The sequence below is a fragment of the Protopterus annectens genome, chromosome 2.part2 (assembly GCF_019279795.1).
Source record: "Protopterus annectens isolate FY-2018-M chromosome 2.part2, PAN1.0, whole genome shotgun sequence".
Lineage (NCBI taxonomy): Eukaryota > Metazoa > Chordata > Ceratodontiformes > Protopteridae > Protopterus > Protopterus annectens.
This window is the reverse complement of record NC_056730.1, coordinates 586,379,615-586,403,815: the sequence shown is the minus strand read 5'-3', so window position 1 is coordinate 586,403,815 and position 24,201 is coordinate 586,379,615.

The following is a 24,201-nucleotide window of genomic DNA, read 5'->3' as shown; positions in this document are numbered from 1 at the left end:
TTGTCACTCACATTCCCAATAAAAGAATCCTCACTGTTCCTTTTCTTAATATTTGATTAGAACCCACTTTCACTCCTGAGAAGGATATTTTGCCCTTCTAACAAGGATACTTGGTCCTTGTGACAAGGATACTCTGTCCTTACATATATTGATTAGAACCCATTAGCACACAATTAAATAACTTAATGCTATTAATATGGGTGATCACACAAAGCTATTCAAATTCCCAGATACATACAATTTACCCACTCACATACAATCAAAACTAATGGAGACATTTTTGTAAAGCTTACATGTAGAGACTTTAAACTTTTAAAATTGCATATTTTCACACCAGAAATTTTCCTGACAGAAAACCTGTCACATTTCGGTCCACTGGCATTTTCTAATGCAGCAGCACACAAACAGCTTGGAAATCCAAGTAGACACAGCACCAAAGTGTAAAGACACCCAATGACTTTCACACGAGACAGTTCAGCAGAGAATAGTGATCTCCTTTATTGCAAAGAAAGACAGATACATGGGAGACTGCAAAATCAAGATCCTGTCTCCTTGAACAACAGGATCTTGTATTTGTAATACCTCCTTTCATTAAAAGCAACATTATTGTAACAATCTTAGAACAACTACTGACCATTTTAGAAATGAGCACTACCGCATTTATTTTGCTAAGATACTGACTCCATATTTATAACTTTCCATATTAGGTATGAGTTCCACATTCCATAATCAAATGTTCTACAAAGAATAGAACTTTCTACATTTTTGCCATGCTGGTAGTTTTTAATATTAGGTAAGAAGTAAATCATCAGATACATACTGAAAAACACTCAGGAATCCATCTTGTAAATAAAAAAATATTAGAAATGAAATACACATATTAATATTTTAATTTCTTTGTACACCTCACCCTTCATACTACATCTACCCTTGTGGATTACTGGTGGCTAGTACAATGTGGATTTACATACATGGTGGCTAATATAATGTGGATATACATACTGTACCTTTCCATACTGCAGTGGCATTACATGGTGGTTAGTACAATGTGGATCCATACTGCACTTTTCCATACTGCAGTGGCATTACATGGTGGTTAGTACAATGTGGATATACATACTGCATCTTTCCATACTGTAGTGGCATTACATGTTGGCTAGTACAATGTAGATATACATACTGCATCTTTCCATAATGTGGTGGCATTACATGCTGGCTAGTACAATGTAGATATACATACTGCATCTTTCCATAATGTGGTGGCATTACATGTTGGCTAGTACAATGCGGATATACATACTGCACCTTTCCATACTGTGGTGGCATTACATAGTGGCTAGTACTATGTGGTTTGGTGGCATTACATGGTGGCTAGTAAATGTGGATATACATGCTGCACCTTTCTATACTGTGGTGATTACATGGTGGCTAATACAATGTGGATATACATACTGCACCTTTCCATACTGAGGTGGCATTACATGGTGGTTAGTACAATGTGGATATACATACTGCACCTTTCCATACTGTGGTGGCATTACATGGTGGCTAATACAATGTGGATATACATACTGCACCTTTCCATACTGTGGTGGCATTACATGGTGGGTAGTACAATGTGGATATACATACTGCACCTTTCCATACTGTGGTGGCATTACATGGTGGTTAGTACAATGTGGATATGCATACTACACCTTTCCATACTGTGGTGGCATTACATGGTGGCTAGTAAATATGGAAATACATACTGCACCTTTCCATACTGTGGTGACATTACATGGTGGCTAATACAATGTGGATATACATACTGCACCTTTCCATACTGTGGTGGCATTACATGGTGGGTAGTACAATGTGGATATACATACTGCACCTTTCCATACTGTGGTGGCATTACATGGTGGTTAGTACAATGTGGATATGCATACTACACCTTTCCATACTGTGGTGGCATTACATGTGTTTGCTCCATTCCCTTCACCATATATGGTCTATTATATATGCACAGTTTACTGTAATAATGTTGTATGGAGGGGTGTTTTGTCTGTAACATGAGATATGCTTGCACCTGCAGAGCACTTGCATGTATCAGGCTGTTGCCTGTATCTTTATGTGACATGCACAATAGCCACTTATGACATCACTGCTGTAATGACTCATGCCTGTGTAGACTATCAGTTGTTTGTTACTGCTGTTGTATGGTCACAACAGACTGCCCCACCCAGAGTCTGATCCAGCACTAGGTGACCTAGGCAACTGCCTAGCGCCCTTGTTGGCTGGGGAGATCCTGTTGGCTGATGGGGGCCTGGCTTCACAGTAAAATAAAAACAAATATTTTGTAAATAAATCCAAATCCAAGTGATGTCCATAAACACAGTAAGGCTTTATCACATGGTAGGAGACTTGTTCTGTAAAGGACAGTAAGCTCTAGAAACCTCAGCATTAGGATGTTGTCCTAAGATCTTCATAAAAAACATGAGAATTTTTAAATAGTCAAGCAAACAACAAATCTTAGCTAGATAGAGAGGAAGAGATGAGAGATACCAGCAATAATTTAGTGTGTGCTGTACAGGGATACAGAGCGGTATATGTGGTGCAATATCCCAGTTAGAGGGTTGTTTAATTAAGTAACTTTGCGCAGAGCCAGCTTCTGAACCTTAGGTATTGGCAAGCAATTGCCTTACACCTCCACACCAACTGCCAGGTCTTCTTGAAGTTTATTTATTTATTTATGTATGTATGTATGTATGTATGTATGTATGTATGTATGTATGTGTGTATGTATTTATTTATTTATTTTTTTTTTTTTGTTTTGTTTTTGTAAATCACTGAGGATTGCAGTCTGCCAATGTAAATCATAAAGTTTCATAGGTGTAGTTCATTGTCAGTGATGAAACAAGTAGCACACTTGCTTTTGGTGCAGAAGGCTGTGGGTTCTCTTCACAAACTAGGTAGACTGATTGCTGACACTAACGTGCAGCATATGAGGTTGGGATGGGGGGGTGCTGCACACCTGAGTGTGTCCGCCTTTGGATGAGATGCCTAATAACTATGGACTTGTTGTTAGTTTGCATATTACCAGCACACTGTTTTTTTAATATAAAATAGGCAATTTATTCTTCAAGGGCAACAGGAACTGAATTTGTAGATGAAGCACTGAAATGCAAAGCTGTTTACCAGCAGCATCCTGTTCATCACTTATCTCTTTAAAGTAGAATTATTCAGATGACTTTTATTTCTGCAGAGTTGGTGCATATTGACTAATACTGGTGGATTATAATGATAGCAGTTTGAGTGAATTTTTATATGTTTGAAATATGCTGAAATTGGTATTTTGTCATTATTGATTCATTTTGTTGTACTACTAATTGGAAAAATACTTAAAACTATAAATAGAAAACACACACTAACAAGTGATGATGTATTAAATATGGAATATAACTTAATACAATCAGGGAAGTGAATCAAATAACACCTGCCTTTATATATGGTACTAAAATGTGTGCAGGGGTCCAAGGTTTGAAAGCAGCCCAAAGGTGCATTTCATCCACCACTGGCCAAATGTGTTTTTTATGAATGTGGGTTCCAGTGTTGTTTCAATGATTGTGAGCTGCAAGGGCACAGAAGTTCAATATTGCTCAAGTTTAGTCTATTTACATTGTGAGACTGTATTGTTTTCTTTAGCAAATGGCTATCAGTGTTTATGCTATACAATTTGAAATAAGTTTTAAATTAAATCCAAATATCTTTAACCATTGTAGAAGTAAAGAATAAAATAAAAAAAAAAACTGACAAGTTTGAACAGTGTTTATGGCAACTGGAGCTAGATAGCCAAGTAATATAACATTAGAATGGCTGTGGGATGTAGGGGCCCTGATCCATTACCCTGCCTAGACCTCCATTTGACCATGATCCGACTATTGCGCTACCTCTTATACATGCACCTGCAGTCCTGCCTGTTGATGTCATTGCCTCTAATCAATTACAGTGCACACATCTGCATGCTTGGATCCAACACATGGTATGAGTTTTACACATTGTAAGTTGACTTTATATTTGTTCTGCACCATTGTAGTCAGTGATATATGAACCACCTTCACTGTACGGCTAGTAGCTCAGCATGTCTTACATGCTGCTGTGTCCATTTAGTATCTGCAAGGACAATACCAGACAGCATCACTTCTTGGATCCATCTCTGCATAGGCTGCCCAATTCCATGTGCACATGGGAACACACCATATGATCCTTCGATAGACATCAATATCACTACTGTGATGCATCACACTCGATGTGTGCCACAAAACATACGTGGATGGTACATACTCTGGTGTCTCACAGGGATGTATACTTTTTGTATTCCATTCACAGTTGTATCATGGTGTCACAGGCACACTATGTGAATACATCACCACGTCATGCTAACATGTCATGTGTGACAGCTCCTCCATATTGGTGCCCCTCTGGTATGGTTGCAATTGTCATGTACTGGCAGCACTCTGGTACAATGTGGTTATTGTTTACTTGCATATTGTGATACTCACTGAGTATACTGGCATGGCCTTAGACATTGATGAGCATATGTGACAGCATTCACATAGATGCTATCCATGTGTATGCCTCCACTCTGACTGCATAGCATGCTGTGTATGATTCTGTCATCTATTCTGTTGACAGTACATGCTTGTGTAAAAATTTCTCACCTGAGTATAGCCCAGCTATACGGAAGACCAGGTAACAATGACACATCCTACCATGGATCATTGAGAGTGGCACTGAGAAACTGGAGCTACAGAACATCATATCTGCCTATGTTATTGACATTCCTGTATGTGTGCATGTTGATTTTTGAGAGGAGATGTGACAGGCATTCAATGACATTCTAGGAGCAGATGTGTAACTTTTTCCAGGATGTCTTCATGGTGATAGCCAGCATGATGCAACAGTCCTTTACTGCAGCCTTTGCTGAACTTGCCAGGGAGGTACAGGGATAGGTATTGTTCATGTCTTACCTGGGACTACATGTCGTTTTCCTGCCATTTATGCACTATTTTGGCACCCTTGACTTTATAATGGTATATGCTGCATTTAACACAATGTAATGTGGGTATAGCCTTTGCTCCACATTTCTCCATACAGTTCTTATAATTCTGCTTCTCTGTGTGGTACAGTACAGCATTATTGTTAGTGCATCATAGGTATGGTCATCCTATGGCCTCTGCTGGCCATACATGTCTCAGTCAAGTGCCATAGCACTCCACAGATGTTATCTGTAATGGTAAAGGTGCAGAGCATCACCATCACTAAAATACATGGCACATTCATTTGTTCTGCTGTTTATTGTCCTTCTTTATGTTCCCAGCACTGTGGTGCTCCTGTTTTGCATGGCATGGGGTCTGTATGATTTATGGCCTGATACATGATGTGTGAATATGCCATATACTCATAGCTTTTTTAGACATACCTTTACCTTTACTAACACACTATGGTCATTTTGGGTAAAACTGTTATTGCTGTGTGGCAGGTCCTATGTTGCCTGTGGTCATATGACACATATTATATGTCTTCACACAGGGTGATATACATCCTGTGTTGTGTCGCATGTCATTACTGGTCCTGTTTTCCTCTATAACTTTGTTTCCACATAAATCTTTCATGTGCCTCCAGATGTACGTGTTGCATTTCCCTGTATGTGTCCTTCTCATTCCATGCTGCCTGTGTGCTTTTATATGCCATCTAGCATGACAATAACATTCATTTATGTGTTATGACATTCCCTATCCAGGATTTGCACAGGTGTGTCGGAATATGCATGTGTACGTTTGTCCACAATATTGCTGGTCAGGTGTTGGCATCTTGGCAACCTGGCCACTCATGCATCAACCTTCCTAGTGAAAACATCCATAATGTACCACACAAGCTGTATTTCTATGTACTTATCTTCTTACTGGATGTGTCACTTCCACTAGGTACCCTGCTGAGAGACTAGCCCATATAAACTTGTGTTATGTTTGTCTGTTTCATGTTGTCCTTGGTTGTGAGGTAGTCACTTGCAAGAATTTACAATATACTGTGCCATGCCTGTGGCCAATGGTGTCTCCCTGTTGTGTGTAACATGTGTTATTCTACTGTGTGCTTCATTTTACTCATTACATGTGTATACAGTTATATATATGGCATATCAATATGGATCCCTTATGCTGTCTCCTTGGACACAAGCCATACATTGCTAAATATTGCATTGACTATTGGATGTATACATGGTACAGCATGGTTGCTTGGCATGCTCATCTTCATGTGTGTCCCAGTGATTCCCATTGCGTGACATATACAGAGGCACAGTTTCTGCTCCACATGCTGTATTCATTATCACACATGCAACATATGATGTACACCTGTGTTTGCATGCCACATCATAGCATTAATTCATGCTTACCTAATGTATGTACATTACACAGTTTAACAGGGCCTGGTATGTGGGCTGTTCTACCATTTTAGTCTTGGCAAGGATTGTACCAAACAAGTGTGAACAGACTCTCATGATAATATATTGCCTTCCAGTTGGCTCTCTGGTACATCAGCTGTCTGTGTGGGAAACATTAGCTGTCATTATCCCTTAGATAGTAGCTGAAGAATATTGTATCATATTTTTCTGGCTTTCCCAGAATTCCTACCATACTGGTGGTCTTCTCATGCAATGACACTCATGATCCTACTGTGGTTTTGTTTTTCCTCTATGTAGGAACACAGTTCAGCTTGGCACACTTTGCCATATGACAGTATATGTTAATAACCCTGGTGGACAACTGCCCTGTTAGATACCCCTGTATATGTTATCTTTACTGTTGAGGTATGATTTTACATATGGTGCAACTTTGCTATGTATCTGCTGCTATGGTGAGAGGCACCATTGCAGATTTGTCCTCACACTAAGCCTGTTACATATGTCTGCCTATTAATTGTCCAAAGTGGCTGAATGCAATCACCTGCTGAGTTAATGCTTACTGGATTATGTGCCCCTCATATCATATATCACATGGCCTTCCATTCCCTGCCCCTATACTGCATCCAGTTGCATCCAGTACACATACTCAGCTTGGACAGCACACACCACCTACTTGTGCATGACTGTCCTACAGTTATTGTAGCTTTAGTTCCAGCAGCACGCATCCCCACACTGCCAGTCTTTTTCTGTTTAACAGAATTTTATGATACAGTATATCTGAGTGTTGTGCATCCCATTGCAGTGCTTCTTTAGTACTGGAAGACCAGAAGGCTGTGGATGTCCATTCCCACTTCAGACAATTGAATTGGTGACACTGCAGTGCAGCATGAGGAGGGGGGGCTGCATTCCTAAGTGTGTTGTCCTTTAGATGAGACATTAAACCAAGGTCCCATCTGCTTAAGCTGTTTATAGCTCAGGTGGATGTAAAAGATCCCACAGTACCCAGTGAAGTAAGTACTAGAAGTTCCCTGATGCCCTGGCCAAATTTTTTTTTCTAATAGTAGAAATACCACCTTGCGTCTCCCCTGAAAATAGGTCATTAGCCTAGTGAGACTAGGTGCCAAAAGCAGCCACGAAGGTACCATGAAGTCAACATTCTAGAGTGTATTCTATCAATAACACCTATATTAGTCCATTAAGTTAAATGTTGCTAAGGTGTGTATTGGTTATACCTCAGGATTCTAGAAGAGCGACTATATGACCACAAAATGTTAACATTTTGATTCCTATAACATAATGCTTAAATGAAACATCATCTAGTTATACTGCATATAACTACAGGAACTAACCTGACTTGTCTAGTAGCAGGTAATGCCTGCATACTCTGTACCTTACATGACCATACTTACAGGAAGATAATGCAAAACAAAAAGAAAGGAGACCAATGGGAATCTGTATGGCTCACCAGTTTTTGCCAGCATAAGCAAGAGAAGCAGATGCTAAAAGCAAACTAGTCTCAAAAAACTTGGAAAGGAGATCAGAACACCAAGAAAAATGTAGCCAACTACAAATTTATATGTACAGAAAGGGTAGTTTCCAAATACATACAAAAAGTACAATATCACGAAATGATTAACAAATACATAGGCTGCATTTCATGTGTATTAACATACCACTGCGATAAAAAAGAACAAACTAGTTAAATACACATTTAACACATTTGTCTATATATGAGTAGAGCTGTTTTAAGTTCTCTTATTATCTATACAGAGTAACTAAGCACAACTGCCTCTTTGTCAGGTGAGATGAGAAGCAATCCATACATTTTACCTGGATCTACAATAAATAGCTGAGGTTTTGTTCAATGTGATCAATCAACCTCAACAAATAAAACCTTGGGAGGTCACAATTCAAAACAGTTTCACTCCCACAAACAAAACACCCCCCCAACATGGGGGCAAGCCCCACTTTCCAAAACTATATACATACACTAACTATAAGATAGTCTTCTTCTCTGAAGTAAAAGCCAGTACCAAAGGGTTATGGTTGACTAAGTCAACAGATGACTGCAAGCAAGGAGCAGTTATTGAATCCATAAAAGACTTAGCCATCCTGCAAGAAGGTTTGTCCCAAACAAATAACTGATGTCAGAATCATGGACTGAAACTAAATGACAAAAATACATTGTGGTATTATTTGGGAAGTTGTCTATCCAGGGGACCTACCACATTGACAATACAACCCTGAGAGTTGACCCAGCTGTTTGGGATTTGGAAGCTTGTGTGGACAGTGACCTAACTTTTGACCATGTGTCCACTGTCATAAGAAATTACTTTTATATTGTGCAGCTTATAAACAAAGGGATTTTGACTATATGTAGAGATGTCATTGTTCTCATTTACTCATCCCTCATTAGGTCAGTAATTGAGTATAATGTCTCCTTTGTTATGTATCTGCCCAAACACATACAACAACTGCAATGTCCACAGAAATACCTTACTAAAAGGATACAAGGCCTAAACAATAAGCCCTACATGGACCACCTCAAAACCCTGTCACTATACTTGATATCCTACAGACTGCTAAGAAGTGACCTGTGTCTGGTATAAGAGGCATCCTCCTACCCACTATTGAATGACCTACTGTAGATCAACAAATCAAATGGCATTAGAAATACTCAGTCCAGGGATCTAAACCTCTTCTGGAACATCAATAGAATAGTTTGGAGGGATAAGTATATCTTGCAGAGGATTCCAATGCTCTTGAATAGATTCCATATCCATTAAAACAAAGTTCATCCCTGCTCATTCAAGCGTAACTTGGATCTATGGATGAGTAATATAAAATTTATCCCAGGACTGTCCCCAGCACTATTAATGGATAGAAGCAGGTCCTAAATGATATATCCCATTCATTGGTCCCCTCAGATTTTCTATGGTATGATCCTGGTTAATCTTACTAGTGGTACTATATAATTATCAACAATGGGATGGTCAAGGCCAAACTAACATCAAATGGGATATGTTAATTTATGCACCAAGAGGGCAACTGGTCATGCTTAAAATGGCCTGTAAGAGCAGTTAGTCTAGTACTTGGCTATGAAACTGTAAGATTGGAAAAACTTATAAAATGGGAGAAAGTGAGAAACATATTTACCTTGTTGTTCTTCTGAGATATTTGGTTTGCTTAAATCAACCCAGTGACCTTCTGGTTACAGTGTTCTGCTTGCTGCTTAAATGGATGTCAACAAACAGTAAAGAAACCATTTTGAATTTTTTTAAGAGGATATGTTCGAACAAGTAACAACTGTTCTTTAGAAACACTGTTCTATGTTTGTTTGTTTGTCTTTTTGGCTTTTCCCAGTTAGGGGTCGCCACAGCGGAACTCCCGTATGCTAATGACTGGCAGTCGATTTTTATGGTGCCGAGTTGCCAGCCCGACGCCCAACCTTCAGCGAAGGCACGCCCATTCACACATCTTTCGAAGGCTACTCGACCACGGGGAGGACATGCAGACTCCACACAGCAGGCACTCCAACCATGAATCGAACAGGAGAACCTCTTGCTGTGAGGTAACAACGCTACCGCTGTACCACCACGGCTTCAGAAGCACTGTTCTATAGTCTTCCTAATTTTGACACATCAATGTTCTCTGGGAGCCCTGCTTTATATTTTTCTACTTTTGACATATCAATGTACCCCATAAAGATCCTTGCTTTACTGAATGAATGTGGCAGTACAACCATTCAATGGTTTACTGATTGAGAATATGGAAGACTTGCTCTACATTTTGAGCTCTCTTACTTTTGATGACATAACTAATGATATACTGAAACTAAAGCAATTAAACATGGAGCATTCAATATTTCTTTCTGCAATATTGCTATTGTGGTGCACAGAAGTGACATTACAGTGGTGTGTTATTACTTGAAACAAAGAATGCAAGTTTCCATCTTCAAGATACATTTACTGGGTAGATTTATAAATGATAATGACATGTATCAATGATTGTTGTAGAGAGCAAAAAGTGTCACTCACCAGGATAATTGTCATCGCCGCTTAAGACTGGTGTTTAGCTAGAATAGATTTTGTTATGAATGGACCACATTATATTAAGTTACATACGGGAAACTTATGTTGGATAAATTATGGAAGGGGAAGGGGTAAATCCACAATTCATACATTTTATTGCAATATATGAATGGATAGTTAGGATACACTTGGAAACTACATTAATTTGTTGTCAACACAGAATTTATATAGTTTGTAAACTCTTGCTTGTTGAATTTCTTTAACATATAATTGCTGTGGATATTAACTTGTGGTCTGCAAATAATTTTAGCCAGGTTGAAGTGGTATTTTCGGTTTCAGTGCAGGTAACTGTGGGAAGGTGATGACACTTTTATATAGAAAGCCCACACACAGGAACACCATCTTGCTTTTGACAAGTAGTTGCTACCCACAAGATGTAATTGAAAACTGCACAAATGGACAGTTAATAAGACTTAAATGAATCTGCAGCAAGAAGATGAAATATGAAGAAGAAATTAGAAAGCAAGTCTACAAATAATGTTTTTCTACAGTTTATAAGAATAAAGATACATTTAAAGGAAGAAAATATTTTCTTAAAGCAAAGTGAATGAAGGTAAAACAGGAAGTTCTTAAATGTTTATTTATGATCACATATGTGGCAGAATCAATGATCATCGAATGCATAAATACAAACTCTTGTATTTCATAGGCCTCTTTTATATAGTTGCAAAATGTAGGCTTTTACTAGCAGTGGTGTTAAGAATGGCTAGGAATGTAGATGAAATATTAACAATTGTATTCAGGAAAATAGGCAATCAATTACAGAACTACAAAATATGTAGCAATGTAATATACACTTGTTAAAGTATGAGGATGCTACAATTGCTAAATTGTTTAGTGGTGATAATTTTATTAATTATAATACACACAAAGTTAATTTAAATTATGTTAGCCTTTTATTTGGAGAAGGAAAGATAGTAGAATGTATAGGGGCTTTATATACCAGTGGAATATGGGTTTATACAGCATTTGCAGAAATCTAAAAGAGAAAAGTATTGTGATCTTATCCTGAATGTCTATGTATGCAGCATGGACTGAGGATGTGGGGACTGGAGCAAAACAGGAACATTACACCTTCTTCTGAACATCTTCATAAGCTATGTGTATGAGTAAGAATATAAATGAGCAGAGAAAAAATAAGACAGTTGAAAAAGTTAATGGACTTTCTCTTCCACTCGCTTAAGCTATCTCAATCTATGGCTTTACCTTTCTGCAATGTTACCCTTAAATTTGTCTATAAGACAGTATAAACATTTAATGACCAGGGTTCAAGAACCCCTTATGCACTGAGGAAGCATCTTGTTGGCTTCCACCATGTATAATAGGCAGGGTGTAACATGTGACATCCAGATACTTCTCATGACTCACATTCCACAATTCCCTGCTGCTGTGTATTAATCTGTTAAGGGCATACAAATAACCCTCATGTACATGCAGAAGCAGTGGTGCAAAATTCAGGAATGGTCCTATTTATGTTAAAGTATGTATTTTGGCCTTGACACAACATGCTAAAACAATTGACATATGCACCTTCAGAAAAGAGCAGTTTTGTCTTCCTAGCCTGGCCATGACTAGAGCACCCCAAATGCCAGATGCCTGTTAGCAGGGATTTGAATCTCATAACCTTTCCTCTGCATGGAAGCATGGAAGCAGTGATCAGAATCCATGATGTATCCCTTCTATCCTCACAGCAATCAACATTCCTAATTCCTATTATATATCCTCATAGTGATTGAAGTTAATAGCCTACACGTACAACAAGCATGGCAATTCTTGAAACTCCTAGTCTATTAATTTCTTACCACAGTGACAGTCAGAGTTCATATATTTCCTTGGACTGCTTACATCTAGCCTGGTGTTCATTAGTTTCCCACAGCTAACATGTAGACAGCTTGCTGGTAAACAGTAACTCCATCCAAACCTCTAACTTTAAAACATGCTGTCATCTCTTGTCCTCACCCCAACAAGGTACATGTCAGCAGAACTACCTTCCACAAGTAACTCTCATACCTCTAAATCAGCGACTGGAGCCCTCAGCTTCTCCTACTCAAACTAGCAGCAGTTATAGCCCCTTACATACTCCTGTACCTGGCTACATAGTGAACACAAACTGTATTCTAAACCATTTTTCTGACCTTGCAAGAATCAAAGTGCTCTCCTATCACCTCTAATTATTCATGAGGTGATCAGTGTCTGCTTTCCAGTCTTCCCATCATATCAGCAACTGGTATTTTCCCTTCTGCCATGTTGAAAATTGACACCCAGAACTCCATCCTCCTTGAAAGGGCAGCATTTGACCTCTGCTTCTTAATGACAGGAACACTGCTCAGTTTCTTCAGCACCCTACGCTAAATGTCAGCAGACTCTGCAGCCCCAGTTTAGCTGATGCACCTACTCACTTGTCCAACTCTGCCTTTACATGGGACATAAGGTCTGGTACACTGTTTTGGCCATGAATGTACATGCAGTGTCTGTGATAATATGAGGTATACTTGCACTTTGTTTTAAGAAAGGTATCTTGGAAGATGTGCATTATCAGTGTTATATGCTGACCGTGGACCACATCTATACCCACAAGCCAGATCTTACCATCCCTTTGTAGCCCACACAGACTTCCTGTGTTTAATTATCACCTTTTTGGATGCCATTTTAAAAGTCTATAAAATGCTTGAAATTTTTATCTACAGGCTACCAAGTTCACATTGCCTCAGCATCAAGTGTCTAACTCACAAGATGCAGAGCATCAAAATGCAGATGACTTTTTTCCATAGGAAATAACTGCCTGCCTGCCTGTGCACTTTACTCTTGAGGACTTTTCCCTTGTTAATATTTCTGCAACCATGGGGTTAGTATATATAAGTTCAGGGGTATGGAGGGCTTACCCCCTCCCCATGGGGGTTACAAGGGGTCTTGTCCATTATGAACAAATGCATATAATTTGAGTTTTTGTCCTTGATTTATTTCAGGAACTTTTGTTTAGCAATGTGGTTCATGCATCTGATGTTTTTTCAGCTTTCTGTAGTAGAGCTTAAATCCAGTTCCTTCTGTTGAGTTACATCTGCAGAAAGCCTAGTTAAGGCAACGCAGAAGTTTTTAATTACAGGCTCATAGGACCTTAAGTTTGTAATCACGTTTTAAATGTATTTCTGCTTACCAGTCTCTGCTCCATCTTTATTTAGATTTCTTTTTTGGTCCAAGTAGGTTCTTCTGCATCTTCAGATGTGGTACATTAAAATAGATGTAATGCTGTTTAAAGAGACATCGTAGGATCATTCTTGATCAGGATGACACAGTAGTGCAGCAGGTAGTGTTGCTGCCTCACAGTAAGAGAGTCTCTGTTTCAGTTCTCAGCTGGAGTGCCTTCTGTGCAGAATCAGCATGTCCTTCCTATGTTTACATGGGTTTTCTCCAGGTGATCCGGCTTCCTCCTACATTCCAAATACTGCCAATCAGTAGATGTGGTATGAAAAAAACAGTTGCAGTAGGACTAGCATTGCAGTGGTATGAACCTTGGCTCTAGATGATTGCCACTGCAGAAGTAACACCCTAACCCTAAGTGCAAAATGGGTCATGGATGGATTGTATGATCATTCTTCTATGCTCACAATTCAGCTGTAGTATATTGCATAGCTTTTTTTGTTTTTATCTATTTTGAGTTTAATGAGGATATCATCGATGTGGTACACAGTAAACAGGGCAAGTAAATCAGACAAAGCAAAGAAAAAGGACAGAAACTATTCAAAAAAGAACAGAGCACCAGGGCTGCAGCCAGCATGTTATCATGCCCCATGTCCTCCTATAGTCTGCAGTATATATGCAAATGCCGGTCCCTGTGAACATCATTGCTAACAAAATTCAGGCACGGCTACACTGGATAATAAGAATATCACATAATATACAACTACAATATTGCTGCAGCCATCTTTGAGGAGTTGATATAACCCCCGCTTAGGATGCAGTACGTTGTGCTTATTTCCATTGCCAACAAAAAGTCATCCAGAGGCATGAGCATGCAGAGATACTGCCAGATGTATGTTCAAACTATACCTATTCATATTAATAGACAATGTAGGAGAGCACAACAAAAATATAAAATATTATTGCTACAACCCACTTCTGTTAAAACACATTTACTCAGTTGTCACATGTATAAGAACATGTGGGCCGTTCTTCTTATATGAAAAAACAAGAAAGCTTTGAAAGGCAGGATAACTGTGACAGCATTTATGGAGAACAAGAGAGGTCATAGAGAGAAGCCATTCAGTAAAAAACAGTTGCGTCGAAAGGGTGGGGCAACAAGGGAAACTGGCCCAGATGCTCACTTGAAAAAAATATATTTTCTTTACCTTTTACTAAGGCAAATATTGCTTTAAAGGCAATCATATTTTTAGGATGTCTGAGGCTCTGGCTACTTCCCATCCCCTTTATATGTCACCTTGTGTGGGTGTCTATTTATCCTTATGTTTTATATTATGAGTGAGCCTCTGGCAATGCCCCAAAGACTTTTGATTAGCTGGGTAGATGTAGAGGAGGGGCAGAGAAGGCAGTTGTTGTGTTTTATGATCTTTTGGAGCCCACAGTGAGCAAACTATTCATTTGTAGTTGTTATTTTATTTAGATTTATTTTTTTTTTTACTCACTCACTTGTTTTTTTTTTTTTTGTTTGTTTTAATAAAAACAAATGCCAGTCATCAAGAAGAGTAAGTGACTAGTCTCATCTCAGTAATTCACTCTCAGTCAGCTTCAAGGCAATCAATCCCTAAAGTTACAGAGGAAAGTTAATAAGTGTTAATTTGAACTGTACCAGCATTAGTGTTAAAATGGCAACATGTGTTCAATTCTATAAGTTTTGGGGGACCAGGGGGTGTAATAACCCATGCTGACTTCATCACAATGAGTGTGAATAAGGTAAACAATATCTCTAAGAATGCAGTTGAAAATATTCCACTTTGAACAATAGCATTTTAGGTAGAGAGGTTATTTTGTTTCTTCCTCCCACCTCCTATCTTGCAGCCCAATAAAAGCTCATCTTCTCTGTATACTGTGTTGTCTCTTTAACTTTGCTTCTGCTCTGCACCTTTAATATTTTAACTTTTCCTTCAGTCTCTGGTTTGAAGCAGCTGATCCTCACTTCATCCATTACAACTCGACATTAAAATGAATTCTGGTTCTAGCTCTCCTTTACTTGCAGTGGTCATTAGTTTTTCTGTTGTTCTGAAGTAGGATTTATCAATACTGTATATGTATGGATTTGTTTGCACCTAAGGTAACCAGTAGTGTTTGCAGTATACTCCCAAAAATATTGTTAGGATCAATAATAAAGGTTGCTTTTTTCTTTCAAAGATATCCAAATAAGGCATTTGTTATCAGAACACAATCTGCTGGAGGTAAAGAAACATCACCAACTAGACAATTTGCTTGTTTCGCTATGTTATTCAAAAATTGTTATTTGCTTTTTGGGACTTGGTTAGTTGGGCCTGTTATTTCTGTTTCTGTTACTGTAGCATAGTTAATATTTGGAGTAAAATCATGAATGTTTTCCTACACAAATGAACACCTGCATCAGACCTGTTGTCCAGAAGCAGGGATTAGTGGTACTATGATAGCACTGAACAGACAGAAGCACTTCTCAGTCTGAATGACAATAATGGAGCATTTTGTCACTTTAACTTGTCTAAGAGATCAGATCATAGTGCAGCCAAGCAGCTTGTTGTTCATGCACTGTAATCCTTGTATAATTTTAAGGGGCAAGGCGAAGAGGCAAAATTGGTGTTTAGCATGTCTGAAACATTCATTCAAGCAATGCATTAAAAAATAAACTGTTGTGTGGAGTTGACAGTGGTTTAGAGGTTTAGCTCCATTCCCTCTGAGTGTCTGGTTTTCTAATTCAGTTTCTGGCTTCTGTACCTTTTGTGTAAAGCCTGCAAGCTCCCCCCCACCATCTGCTTTGCTGGGTGGTTCTATTTCTTTCCTCATTGCCAACATCACAGTCGCCAAAGCTGCCCACAAGAATGCATATGGTCTCCACATTTGTGCCCCTAAAGTGTATGTGTTCTGTGAATTGTCCAAATAGTCAAGTATGGATATTGCCCTCACTCACTGAGTGTCAAGATAGACTCAGACTTCATACATGACCATTAAACTAGGTTTTGGAGAATGAGTGAGTGAATAAATTAATGAATGAATGAATTAATTAATATGCTTTGTGGAATATTAAAATGTGCAAGACAAGTGACCACTTATACTGAGAGCAAGCTCAGAGAAGGTCTTTTGGAATCCCACACTGGAGAAAGCCCACTTAGACATAGGCCTTATACAGAATTAAGTCACTTACACTGAGAGCAACTTAGCAGATATGAAGATAAATATCAAGGAAAAGTGCAAAAGAAGCAATTTACTGATGACCCAAAAAGGTTTTATAGAGAAGTGGGAAATAAGGTGAAAGGAATTGAAAGACTGCTAAAAAAGAAGAAATAGATAGATTTCGGAGAAGTATCTATGAAGATCCTGTGGAACATAACAAAGATGCTAAATGGATAGAAGAAGTAAAAGAAAGAATAAGAAGTTTAAAGGTAGAGGATATGAAATGGGATGAAGTAACAGCTAGAGAGATTGAAAGAAAGATAAGAAAAGTCTCTAATTGGAAAACCCCAGGCCCAGATGCAGTACCTAACTTCTGGTTAAAAGTATTAACATCTTTGCATGAAGATTTAGCCATGAGTAAGAACTATTTATATGCGCACTCAGAACAGACACCAATCTGGCTAACAACAGGAAAAACAATGCTCCTACTTAAGAGTGAACCTGCAAGCTACCCTAAAAATTATAGACCAATAACTTGTCTTCCAATGGTGTATAAACTATACACGGGAATTGATGCCGACAGAGTTTATAGTCATTTAGGAGAAAACTCAATTATGGCAGCAGAACAAAAGGGCAATAAAAGAATGTCATATGGAACAAAGGATCATTTGTTCTTAAATAAAGTCATAGTGGAGAACTGCAAAGGGGGAAAAATCTAAGTATGGCATGGATTGACTACAAAAAGCATTTGATAGCATCTGTCATTCATGGATAAAAGAGTGCTTAAAAATGTATAAGATACACCCCACACTGGTCGACTACATTACAGTGACCATGAAACTGTGGCAGACCACTTTGTAATTAAGCCATGATAAAGGACAAATTGTTATCCGAAGGATAAAAATTCAAAGGGGGATATTCCAGAGTGACTCTCTGTCACCGTTACTATTCTGCCTTACCTTAATCCATTAAGGTGTTTACTCAACAGCTTAGGTTATGGCTATAATCTGGCTCCTAGAAAATAACAAAGTGTAAAGACTTCTCACCTTCTCTTTGTTGTTGATTTAAAACTGTATAGCTCATCAGTTGAGGAACTGAAAGCACAACTGCAAGTTGTCAAAGCTTTATCAGATGATGTAAGAATGTCATTTGGTCTTGATAAATGTGCAAAAGCAACCTTTAAAACAGGAAAACTGCAATGCCAAGAAAATATCAGTTTGGGACAAGAATGTGATATAAAAGAACTTGAGCAAGAAGGAGTGTATAAATATTTTGGAACTGATGAAGGATCAACAATAAGTCATGAACAAATACAAATAAAACTTAGTAAGGAATATTTCAGAAGACTTAAATTAATCCTGAAAACAGCATTGACATCCAGGAACAAAATCCAAGCTGTAAACCAATTTGCTCTTCCTGTCCTAACTTACAGTTTTGGAGTGATTGACTGGCCCCAAAATGTGTTAGATAGATTAGATAGGAAAACAAGAAGGATGCTTCATGCTCACCAAATGATTTATAAAAATCAGTGCATACCAAGATTATATATTCCCTATTCCAAAGGAGGGATTGACCTCCTTGAAATTAATTATATGTATAGATCTGCAATTGTGGGACTCCACACATATCTGCTGACTTCACAAGACCCAAACATAGTGAAAGTTTTGAAACACGAGGAGAATTAATCTAAGATAACGTCTCTGCTTAATCTCGCAGACGTTTATCGGCATCAAGCAGGAATGGAAATCAAACCGGAAGTAGATAAAAATCAGGCAGCAATTGAATGTGCCAAAAAAACAAAAGAAAGACTATAAGGTAAAGGATCACATGAGAAGGCAAGAAATGTGGAAAAAGCATAAATATAGTTGCAAATATAGAAAACTTCTGGCAGAACCTCATGTTGATCAGGAATGAATACAGGAATGGTTAAGGACAAGCAAATTCTAACCAAGAGATGAAAGATTAATATTGGTGACCCAAGATAGTGGGCTGCATGCACACTGATTTATAATGTCTATTGAACATGTGGGAGAAACAGACAAATGTAGGTTTTGTAAAACCAAATTGGAAACAGTTGTACACCTCGTTACTGGTTGCTAAATGCTAATGGCAAAAGGACTGTATACTGAAAGGCATAATAATGTGGCGAGACTGTTGCACTGGGCATTGTGTAAACATTATGGTATTGAAGTGGCTGAAAGACACTGGAAACATGAATCACAAAGCATCATAGAAAATGAAGAAGTGTACATCACATGGGATCATCCATTACCAACAGTTCAAAGGACAGATGCTAGATAACCGGATATAGTGGTCCAAGAAAAGAAGACAAGAGTAGCATTGATCATTGAAATCGACGCATCCATTGACTACAGTGTCTTGCATACAGAGAGACACAAAGTCATAAAATATCAGGATCTGCAGGCAGAAATGAGAGCAATGTGGAAAACAGATACCCAGACAGTTCCAATAGTAGTAGGAGCAATGGGTCGTATAAAACAAATTTAGATATGTTACCAATGCATGTAGCTCCATACGAACTGCAGAAGGAGTCATTACTGGGCACATTGCGGGTGCTTCAAAGAACCCTACTGGCTGACATCAAAGATTGGAACAATACTAATTTCATGAACTTTAATTATACTTTGACTTAGGAACGGGGTCCATTCCCATCATGGTATTAGAAACCCAAAAGGCTTGGCACCCATTGACTACAGTGTCTTGCATACAGAGAGACACAAAGTCATAAAATATCAGGATCTGCAGGCAGAAATGAGAGCAATGTGGAAAACAGATACCCAGACAGTTCCAATAGTAGTAGGAGCAATGGGTCGTATAAAACAAATTTAGATATGTTACCAATGCATGTAGCTCCATACGAACTGCAGAAGGAGTCATTACTGGGCACATTGCGGGTGCTTCAAAGAACCCTACTGGCTGACATCAAAGATTGGAACAATACTAATTTCATGAACTTTAATTATACTTTGACTTAGGAACGGGGTCCATTCCCATCATGGTATTAGAAACCCAAAAGGCTTGGATAAATTAAAAAAGAGCAAGTCTTTCAGAATCAGGCCAGACTGACACTGAGAACAGCTTTTTTGGAATCTGTCTCATAAGTCTTGTTTAGTGGCCACAGATGAACAGACGCCCATTGTCAGGTACTCATGTCAGGTACTCTCAAGTTTGACCGTTTGAACTTTGAATGTTTCCTGTTCCTCCATATGTAGGTGTGGTGGTGTATTAAATTCAGTAATTGGGCTCTATTTTCTTTTTTTCTTTTTACTAATTATTATATTTGGATTTCTATGAATCTGGTATTCTTACTTGTTTCTTTGTACCAGACTGACCAGCCAGGAGTCTGCTGTTGAACCTGCCTTTCTGGGGCCTGGAAAAAGAAGAAGGAGGACACTGTTTACAGATAAAAAGACCAGGCATAAGTGAATTGTTTGGCTACATTGTGCTATACTGATAAGGTAAAAAAAGGCCGAAACATGTATGTCTACAGCTAGTAAGGTTTGGCTTTTTTCCCTAAATGTACCCATAAGGACTTAAAAAGTCAAAAGTAAAAAGTTATGGACATTCAGATGCCATGTAGCTGAACTACTGGTATGTCTATAAGGGGTCATTTGCATATATATCTGATGGGCCTCTGCTATAGCAGGTTTAAAGTAGTACACAGTGAACACTGTAGCTTTGCTGGGTCTTTCTTGCATTATTTTTCAAGACTATTATGATGTGCAAATTTTACATATAAAGCTTGAATGAATTGACTCCAGTATATGTGTATACATGTGTGTGTGTGTGTGTGTGTGTGTGTGTGTGTGTGTGTGTGTGTGTGTGTGTGTGTGTGTGTGTGTGTGTGCGCGTGTGTGTGCGCGTGTGTGTGAGTGCAGTACATGGAACACTGTGATTCTGAGAAAAACAAACCTTAAGTACCTTTCTGATGTATGAAAGGTGCTTCACAAGAGTTTGTAAATACTTTGCACTGCTGTTAAGTTTTAGCCTCATGCTATAGCATATCAACAGCCTCCATAGCTAATAATAATCACAGTGTTCCATGTACTGCACACACACACACACACACACACACACACACATTTTTGTGTGTGTGTGTGTGTGTGTGTGTGTGTGTGTGTGTGTGTGTGTGTGTGTGTGTGTGTGTGTGTGTGTGCGTGTGTGTGTGTATGTGTTTTGTCTGTGTGTATGATGTATGTGTGTGTGGGTGTGGGTATGTGTTTGCATGGCGTACATCCGTCTGTTAGTCTGTCTTGTCTCTCTGACTCTGCCAATGGTTGTTTCTATCCTGAACTACCCCATCACTGCAGTCAGTGTACTTTATTACTGCTGGGTGCACAGCCTGCCCTGCTATGTGCTCAGGTGAAGTCTGGTACGTGCAGTCTGTACGATATTAAGACTGGATGCACATATTTTCTTGCTGTGTGCTCCTCTACTTGTACAGCACACCACAAATGCTCAGCTCACAATACACATCAAAGTACACTGATTACATACTGTCACCTGAGACATTTTGTTCATGAAACTCACATGGAAGTGTTGAATACCCGCTGGATCTGTACTGGCAAAGCAGACCATAATTATGAATCTGGTAAAAAAATCTACAAATATCTAAATTTCCTGTAGTTTCCTTCAGTAGAAATTTGTATTTTATTTAGTCCATTAACCAGGTAAATTTCTTTGACTGAAAGGATGACTGACAATGGCTGAATTTAGAAAAAAAGATCCAGAATGCAAACCAAGGGACACAGGACCATATCTTTGTTTTTCTGAAGGAATCCAGAATACATGGAGAATCACCCATGTGAACAAGGGGAGGGCATGCAAACAACCAGTACAATATGTGCAAGCCAGACTTCAATCTCCTCACCCGGTGATGAATTATTTTAACACTAAATAACATGCTGAAGGTTAAATGGAACTTACTCTTTTAATCAGAACTTGTGCTGTTTTCTGCTAGACTTTCAGTACTGTATAGATTTCTTTGTTTGCTTTACAGTTTTGCATTTGTATTTCTAAGAAGGGCTGAGAATGAAAATTTTATAATCCTCCCAAAACCAGACTTGAGGCACATGAGTTTTAGAAGTCTAGTCTATCTATCAGTTTTTAATCTTGTTTTGTTAATTGTCAAGTAGACAAAAGAAGGTTTCACTGACTTTGCCAGATAACGGGATGCTGTTTTTCCTGATTTTGATTTTTTCTAATTTAGCATGTACTGAAGTGGCACTGTATTTTGCTTTTTAAACCATTTATGTTAGAGTACATAAAATCATAATTCCCATCAAGCAAGTTTAGTTTATTATATAAAATAAAAGTGACAACAACAAATAACACTGAATTATGCATCAGGAGAGGTGCCAGTAATGCATCACTCTAGTACCCTGAAGTAGTTGTATTACTGCCGATATGTTAAACTTTTAAAAAGATTATTTTATATGATGAATAATTATCGGAAATGAATAACTGAGATTTATTTGTAAAATTTGTGAGACTTTGAAATTGTGTTATGATTTTGTTGCTGTATTCATGTCATTAACTTTCCAGGTTGATATAATTAAGGTTTAAAGTACTGCAGTAATTTGATAATGTAATTGTACTGCCTTTGCTAAAACATCTTTTAGAGTTAATAAAGTGACTTGCAAAAACTTGAATAAATTCTCTATTCCACATCTCTTTGCATTTCTCACTATATAAATGCATCTGTATGCATATGTGCATGAATATATATATATATATATATATATATATATATATATATATATATATATATATATATATGGGTCTACTTCTCTTCATCAAAAGTACATCACTTCGAAAATGAGAAGTAGACTCACATTTACGCGAAAGTGCACTTAACCGAAAGCACACTACAGTGGGAAAAGGGAATTTACCAGTTTCCCCACTGTAGTGTGATCTTGTGTTGTGTATGTGTATTGGTGTGTGTGAAATGTGTGTGTGTGTGTGTGTGTGTGTGTGTGTGTGTGTGTGTGTGTGTGTGTGTGTGTGTGTGTGTGCGTGTGTGTGTGTGTGCAGTACATGGAACACTGTGATTCTGAGAAAAACAAACCTTAAGTACCTTTCTGATGTATGAAAGGTGCTTCACAACAGTTTGTAAATACTTTGCACTGCTGTTAAGTTTTAGCCTCATGCTATAGCATATCAACAGCCTCCATAGCTAATAATAATCACAGTGTTCCATGTACTGCACACACACACACACACACACACACACACACACACACACACACACACACACACACACACATTTTTGTGTGTGTGTGTGTGTGTGTGTGTGTGTGTGTGTGTGTGTGTGTGTGTGTGTGTGTGTGCGTGTGTGTGTGTATGTGTTTTGTCTGTGTGTATGATGTATGTGTGTGTGGGTGTGGGTATGTGTTTGCATGGCGTACATCCGTCTGTTAGTCTGTCTTGTCTCTCTGACTCTGCTTATCCTGAACTACCCCATCACTGTACTTTATTACTGCTGGGTGCACAGCCTGCCCTGCTATGTGCTCAGGTGAAGTCTGGTACATGCAGTCTGTACGATATTAAGACTGGATGCACATATTTTCTTGCTGCGTGCTCCTCTACTTGTACAGCACACCACAAATGCTCAGCTCACAATACACATCAAAGTACACTGATTACATACTGTCACCTGAGACATTTTGTTCATGAAACTCACTTGGAAGTGTTGAATACCCGCTGGATCTGTACTGGCAAAGCAGACCATAATTATGAATCTGGTAAAAAAATCTACAAATATCTAAATTTCCTGTAGTTTCCTTCAGTAGCAATTTGTATTTTATTTAGTCCATTAACCAGGTAAATTTCTTTGACTGAAAGGATGACTGACAATGGCTGAATTTAGAAAAAAAGATCCAGAATGCAAACCAAGGGACACAGGACCATATCTTTGTTTTTCTGAAGGAATCCAGAATACATGGATAATCACCCATGTGAACAAGGGGAGGGCATGCAAACAACCGGTACAATATGTACAAGCCAGACTTCAATCTCCTCACCCGGTGATGAATTATTTTAACACTAAATAACATGCTGAAGGTTAAATGGAATTTACCCTTTTAATCAGAACTTGTGCTGTTTTCTGCTAGACTTTCAGTACTGTATAGATTTCTTTGTTTGATCTACAGTTTTGCATTTGTATTTCTAAGAAGGGCTGAGAATGGAAATGTCATAATCCTCCCAAAACCAGACTTGAGGCACATGAGTTTTAGAAGTCTAGTCTATCTATCAGTTTTTAATCTTGTTTTGTTAATTGTCAAGTAGACAAAAGAAGGTTTCACTGACTTTGCCAGATAACGGGATGCTGTTTTTCCTGAT